Below are 7,557 nucleotides of genomic sequence, written 5' to 3' on the forward strand. Positions count from 1 at the left end.
GCTCCATGTATGTCTCACCAGGGCCATGGATTTGGCAAACATAGGTAAAAGCAGCTCCCTAATGCATGAAATCTACCAGTGGCCACATCTGGGGCAACCACCTAATGGATGTCTGTTTGACACAACAGCTTTATAGAAACACACGTACAATGTTGCATGCTTATTTCTTGGATTTAACTTACTGCTGGTGAAGTCTTAGCCTCAAATGCAATGTAAAAACTTCTCATGCCCAGATAAGAATTATGGAGCAGAAGTGATAGGGCAACTGTCATCAAGATACTAGGATTATGGGCGTGCAAAGCCACAGGCTGGAATCCCAGAGCTGACTGGCTATGAGTTATGTTGCATTTCTTGAAAAAGTGTGGAATTAGTGGCTGGAGAGTCATAGCTCATGAAGAGGCGGGCATTTAGAAAGGGCCTCTCCCTGCCACTTTGGACCTTATGCCCCCGACCTACACTAAGCAGCACTTAAGGCATGCAGTTTTACATAAGCACATGTGGAGGGTGCTGGGAAAATTCCAACCAAATCCTGTTTCTTCTGGACTGTGTCTCATCTTTTTCTCAGTGGAGACACTATGGGAATGAATGCTTTAAGTAGAGGCTGATGAAAATATTTTTCTCATTCTCCACCTCCCTTCTAGTCTTCCTCCCTGACATTTTGGAAATGGCCTTCAACATTTTCAACTGTGTGTTTTTACAATAATTCAATTTACTTTTTATTCTCACCCACTGTATTACCTTTCTCTCCAAATGTATGTTATTGCTTTCTTCTCTATTACCACGTTCTCACCTTCTCAAAGTTACTGCATCTGTAAAAGCTTGCAAGCTTCCTGATCTTGTTGAACATTCTAGAACTAGAAATATTTGGGGTGCGTAGGAAGACTCCATCTAAGAAAGCTACTTAGGATTCCTTCATGCTATCATCCCTTTCTCCCATCTCCCATCACCCACATGATAAATCCAAGATCTTAAGCACGGCCTACATGAGTCTGCATGCATGACTGGCCTCCACCCCCTTTCCCAGATTCCTTCAACTCCAGTGCTACCCACTGCCTGCCACCACCCACTCAGCTCTAGCTTCAAACTATTGTCTGTTCCCCAAACAATCAAGATTGATTCACATGTGTGCCATGCCTTGACACAGAGTTCTTGCTGCCTATCCTAGCTCATCTGCCCTGTCCACCTGAGAAAAATCCTCATCCTTCAAGATTTGGCTCAAAGCTACCTCCTCTCTGAAGTCATCACTAAACTCCCCAGAAGGGGCAGATCCTGGTTTTGCAGAACCCAAAGGACAAATAACCCCATCTCTACTAAAAATACAAAAAATTAGCTGGGCATGGTGGCATGCACCTGTAGTCCCAGCTACTCAGAGACTGAGACAGGAGAATGGCTTGAACCCAGTAGGCGAAGGTTGCAGTGAGTTGAGATCACGCCACTGCACTCCAGCCTGAACAGAGAGAGACGCTCTGTCTCAAAAAAATAAAAATTTAAAAAGACTATGGATAGTAATTGCAGTAAAAATACCCTACTTTTGCAAAATTTATACAAACATGACCACCTGGTTCCCTTCAGTGCTTAGGAAGGGTTCTGAGCCTGTGACAGACCCTGACCCTGATCATTAACGTCACAGGAAACTCACTGACAGATTTAGCCATTTCCTTGTTTGGCTTTTATTGTTTTTTTCTATATTTATTTCAATTTTTAACATGTATCAAATTAAATAGCATAAATTACTTTTTAAATTTCTTCAGTGGTAAAATGTGAGCAGGAACCACATATTGTCAATCCCTAGATGCCTAAGACCCAATACATGGTTTTAATTGTGTTAATACCAAGGATTTATCAGCTGAAAGCATAAAACTGCAGTCAATCGAGTTAAAGCAAACTTCTAGGTGTTGTAAGGATATAGACTTCCTGGATGCCAGAATGAGAAATGAGGAATCACTATAGTTATTAGAAAAGGGAACTGGAGGCTGGAGGGATGTTCTGAAGTCTGGGCAGCCTGACATCTAGAGTTTGGAAGCTGATGTTCTACCAGTAACCTGGCCTATTGTCTCCCTATGTCTGCTTTTAGAATCTTTGAAACCCACCTGTGACTTTCCATAGTGTCTAAGTTCAAATTCTCCAAGAGAATGTAATTTTTTCAGCCCAGACAATTGTCATTCTCCCTCTACCCTCATAACGTATGCCAGTCCTATCTGCTGGGCTAGGTGAGTCGCCAGATATAAGAATGCCCGGTTAAACACGCCCTCCCAGCAAGAGCTGTGAACACAGGCATTTGTTCCCAGTGGGCAGTAAGGTACCACGGAATAATCTGTGATTGTTGCTCTGGGCCACACACATTCTGTTTCCCATAAATCAAGCGTTTCTCTGCCTGGCATGACACAGTTAGCATCAATTCCCCAATTTTGCTCATAACAGTATCCTGACTATCTGGCCAGACCATTACCTTCTGTTCAGGAATCACACTAAATCTTGCCCTTAGCCACATCTTCATCGAACAAGATATACTGCCTCAATTCTGCCTACTGGGAGTGTTTACTCGCCCACCATTCTACAGGGCCCCTCCTGTGAGAGGCTGTAATATTGCAGCAATCCACCTGTGCTGTCTTATTGGAGAGGTCCATCTGTTATCTAGGCCGAAGTGTTTTCATCTTTTGACTCCTGGTCATGGGAAGCCCCAAAAAGCCAAAGGGGCTGACTGAGGGAGGTCAGGCTGCGGGTGGAGGTGGGGGGGGCGGACAGCTGGACAGGTGTGGGCACACTAAGAACTTGAGCAACCTACGCTTGCAACTTGCTCATGCATCCCAGAACTCACTTCTATACCTAATACTACCCTTTTCTTGATACATTGCAGCTGATAGAATGGAGTAGCTGTGGCAGCAACTACAATGGATCATGTATGTGCTGAAGAATCAGAATTCTGAGCACCATTCTTACTTTGTGGAAAACGTATGCTTGCACAGTACCTGTCGCATAGTAAACATACAACACATGTTTACGCCTTCATATTCCCTTCCCTATGTCTTTTCCCTTTTTCTAAATTAGAATGGTTAGACATGCGCTATTTTGGTTCTACTTTACCATTTACTATTTCATATTCCCCAAAACTTTCCTGTCCAAAACAATGCATGCATCGAGTATGATAGCACTTAAAATATGGACATAAGGAGAAGCATGTTCACATTACAGATCTAAGTGTAAGATGTCCAGACATGCCATTTCTAGATAGGATGACAATTCTGGAACATAAAAAAGTTCACATATCCATATTCAATAACACCATCTACTTTTTTTTTGAAACAGTCTTGCTTTTTTGCCCAGGCTAGAGTTCAGTGGTGCGATCTTGGCTCACTGCAACCTCGACCTCCCAGGTTCAAGTGATTCTCATACCTTAGCCTCCTGAGTAGCTGGGATTACAGGAACACACCACCACACCTGACTAATTTTTGTATTTTTACTAGAGACCGGGTTTCGTCATGTTGGCCAGGCTTGTCTCCAACTGCTAACCTCAAGTGATCCACTGACCTCAGCCACTCAAAGTGCTGGGATTACAGGCGTGAGCCACCATGCCCGCCCAAATAACTCCATTTACTTCTTTTAAGTGCTTTTACAAAATAGTTAAAATAAGAGAAGACGTAAAAAAAATTTTTCTTCATGCAGAGAAGAAAAACGGCAATTTTCCCAGGAGCATGGAATGAGAGGAAGAGCTGGATGTCTTCCCCTTCAGTCTCCAGAATCAGCCCCCTTCACCTTGCTCAGCATCATGGAGGCTGACCTCAAGTAATGTATTATTGCAGCTTCAGGTTGGGCTCAGACAGTGGAAAGCACATGCAAGATATCAGAAGAGAGAGAGAGTAGGGCATTTATAACCCCAACTCTCTTCCAAGCTGGCTGTCATGGAGCAGTGGGAGTATAAACCTGTTTGAAAAATGTTGTACAATATCTATTAAGTCTGAACACTTCATAAGCTAGGACCCAGCAATCCTACTCCTAGCCATATATGTAACAGGAATATGTGTAACTGTTCACCAAAAGACCTAGACTAGCATGATAGTATTCTGATTTTCATAACCCCAGACCAAAAACTAACCTAATGCCCATCAATAGTTGATAGAAAAATTGTGATATAGTCATACAATGAAATACTATGCCATAAAGAGGACGAATATTCTGTAAGTACAGATAACAACGTGGGTAAATCTCACAAATGTAACATGGAGCCAAGGAAGCCAGACATAAAAGCATCTTATACGATTCAATTTACAGAAGGCATAAAAACAGGCAAAAGTGATCTATGGTGCCAAAGTCATGACAGTGCCTGGCGTTGGATGTGGATACTGATTGAACATTAATATGAGGGAAACATCTGAGATGTTAAAAAATTGTCTTTCTTGATGTAGGTGCCGGTTGCAAGGTTATATTTGCTTGGGGAAAATCAAGTGAGCTACACACACCAATTTACACTTTTCTGTATGTATATTTCATTGAATGTAAAATGTAGTTTTTCATTTAAGTAACTCTTCATTTCTCTACAAGGTAGAAATAAAAGATGGCAATTGGGCCCTGAAGTCCAGAGCTGTTAAAATTTTCTTTCCACCAAGGGCCAGTAATCTAAAAACTAAAATCATTCATGAGCCTGATAAGTAGAAGGCAAATTAATTTAGATGCCACTTGCATTTACCTTTTAAAAAGAAACACCCATATAATAGATAGAGCACTACATTTATACTCACAAGATCTGAGTTTGATTCACAATTCCACCCATCACTTGTTGTATAGCAATAGCTAAGTTAATTTCCCTGATTTCATATGTGAGGAGCCTAGGATAGAGTGAGGTTAGTAGGAACCTCTCTATTGCCTTAGAGAAATATTCTGAATCAAATCAAACAGTCCAGGCAAAGCTGCTTGTAAACCACACAGTGGACCTGTAAAATATCAGCTTTTTAGAATTAAGAAAAAAAAAAGTCAAATAATACAGCGGTAACAATTTTTAATGAGAAAATAAGAGAAAGATAAAGACCAAAGACTCAAGACTGGTTTTAAGCTGAGAAATCCTGATTCAGTTCTAGAGTATAGCATGTTTTATTAAACCAGCAAATTATTTTCAAGAGAGTTGTCATGCCATCCATTTAAAATCAAGTCATATGCATCATAGATAAATGTGAACATTTAAAGTTTCCATTTCCGGAATAAGAAGCTAAATTGGGGCATTTTTCCTGAATGAATTTGAAACAATTGAAATAGTAAGGTGCTGGTGTTAAAACTTCAAAATTTAGCTATTTTTCTGAGAAAGATAACATGCAAGTCAGGAAAGTACACACATTTTTTTTTAACATACATCTTGATGGGTTATCATGAAGCAAGTGTCTTGTGTATCCAGCACAGGGGCCAAGAAATGGTACAGCACCAACATCCCAGAAAGTCTTTCCTGCTACCCTCACAATCCTGTGCCCCTTTCTTCTTCTCAAAAAGGTAGCCACTAAGAAAACTGTCATAGTAACCACTTCTGCCCTTCTCTTTATACTTTCACAATGTAAGCAGGCCTTTCCTACTTAATGTGTTGTGGGCATTTTTCCATGCTAATAAATTCATCGCTCCTTTTAATGATTCTATTTTTAAAATAAAGGTACCTGAATATATGTAGCTGCTCAAATGTTAAAGGTCTATTCATCATCCATATTCATGTGAATCATTTTACTGTGCAAGTCCCTGTGATGCCAGTCATTTAGATAAGCATAGCCATTTGCCCCAAATTAGCTGGCCTTAGACCTCTGAATTACTCTTGATTTGTTCCTTTGTTCCCCTTGTTTGTAGAAATCCTGCCACCTGATATTTTTACAAAGCTTCTGCTCACTTCCAGCACCTCTTCCTGCATCAAAAACTTTTTCCCTAGGGCTTATTTTTCCTCATTAATACCCCGGACAAAATAACAATCACACAAAAACCATGTTCTCTTTCTAGCCTATAGAGAAGAATTGAGTTTATAGTTAAAAATGTAAATTTCTAAACCCCATAAAGTTTTGGATTCTGGGTGCAAGAAATAGGGTCCCAGGATCTGCAAACACACCAGGTTGCTACAAATTAAGCAGCTGTCCATACTTCTAAGAAGTAGAAATAAAGGATGACAATTGGGCCCTGTAGTCCAGAGCTGGTGAAATTTCATTCCACCAAGGGCCATTGATCCAGAAAAATAAAATCATTCATGAAAGTAGAAGGCAAATTAATTTGGAGGATATTCGTCTTTACATTTTAAAAAGAAACACCCATGAAATAGAGCACTGCATTTATACTCACAAGATCTGCATTTGATTCCCAATTCCACCCATCACTCACTGTATGGCAATAGCTAAGTTAATTCCAGTTATTTCACACATGAGCGAGCTGGTAATCACAGATCTGTAGAGTTGATCAGCCCCACTCCCAGGCCACGAGGCTTACTCTCTATCCCATAAACTCATACATGCAATACATACACACCACACCACACACACACATGCACACACATTCACCAAGGAAAAGAACTCTGCAGCAATCTAGGCATTAAGGGATAAAGTACTTCTGTTCTAGTTCCAGTTTTTGCACATGTTGGACTTCACTTTGGGTGAAAAACACTGACTGGCACAGGACAGTATTTCCCTGAAACAGATGGCATTTAGCTCACATGCTCTCATGAGTTCACTAGTTTATAATATTTATGTCTCTAAAGATTTCTAAAAACTTGGAGAAATTTTTAAAAGGAGAGGGAGGGAGGAAAAGAGAAAAGAAAACTGGATATCCCAACAAGACCAGGTATTACAAAATTTTATTTCCAGTCTCTGCATCTAGCCAATGAAGAGACAGTGACATAACTTAACTATTAAATGATTGAACAATTATGTATTGGGAATTTTTATATTACAGGTACTGTATAAGGTGCTGGGAACAGTATGATGAATCAGAAAAACACAGTCCTTGCCTTCATGCAGCACACAATCTAAAGGGGGTAAAGAACATAGAACAAGAGCTGAAGTTCAGAACACTAGAAGCACTAGTCTTACCGTGCTTTGTTCTCACATTTTCTTTGGACTGCATGTCTTTTTCTAAAAATACCAAAAATCAAAAGGGTAGTGATGAAGGAGAGGGCCATTGCAGGATATTCGTCTTTACATTTTAAAAAGAAATTCTATAAGACAGGGAAGATGTCTATAAGACATTCTATAAGACAAGGAATTGCAAATCATGTCAAAATGAGGTATGACTGAATACTGGGACTGTTTAGCCTGGAAAAGATAAAACCAAAGAGATTTGAGAGCAATCTTCAAATATTTGAAGGAAAAACCTGTAGAAGCAGGAATGGATTCATTTTGTCTCCAGACAACAGGGAGAATCAAGATGGACAGGAGAAACAGGCAAGTAAGAACACAGCTCATCTCAAAAATCACCCTCTAACAACTTCAGCAGGCCAGTAACAAAAAGACTGCCTTTATGTATTGTGAAGTCCTCATTCAAGAAGTGTTAAATGACACCTGGGGCTCTCTGTCAGAGGTATTACCAAGAAGAGTCCTGCACTTAAGT

The sequence above is a fragment of the Macaca fascicularis genome, chromosome 15, assembly GCF_037993035.2.
Source record: "Macaca fascicularis isolate 582-1 chromosome 15, T2T-MFA8v1.1".
Lineage (NCBI taxonomy): Eukaryota > Metazoa > Chordata > Mammalia > Primates > Cercopithecidae > Macaca > Macaca fascicularis.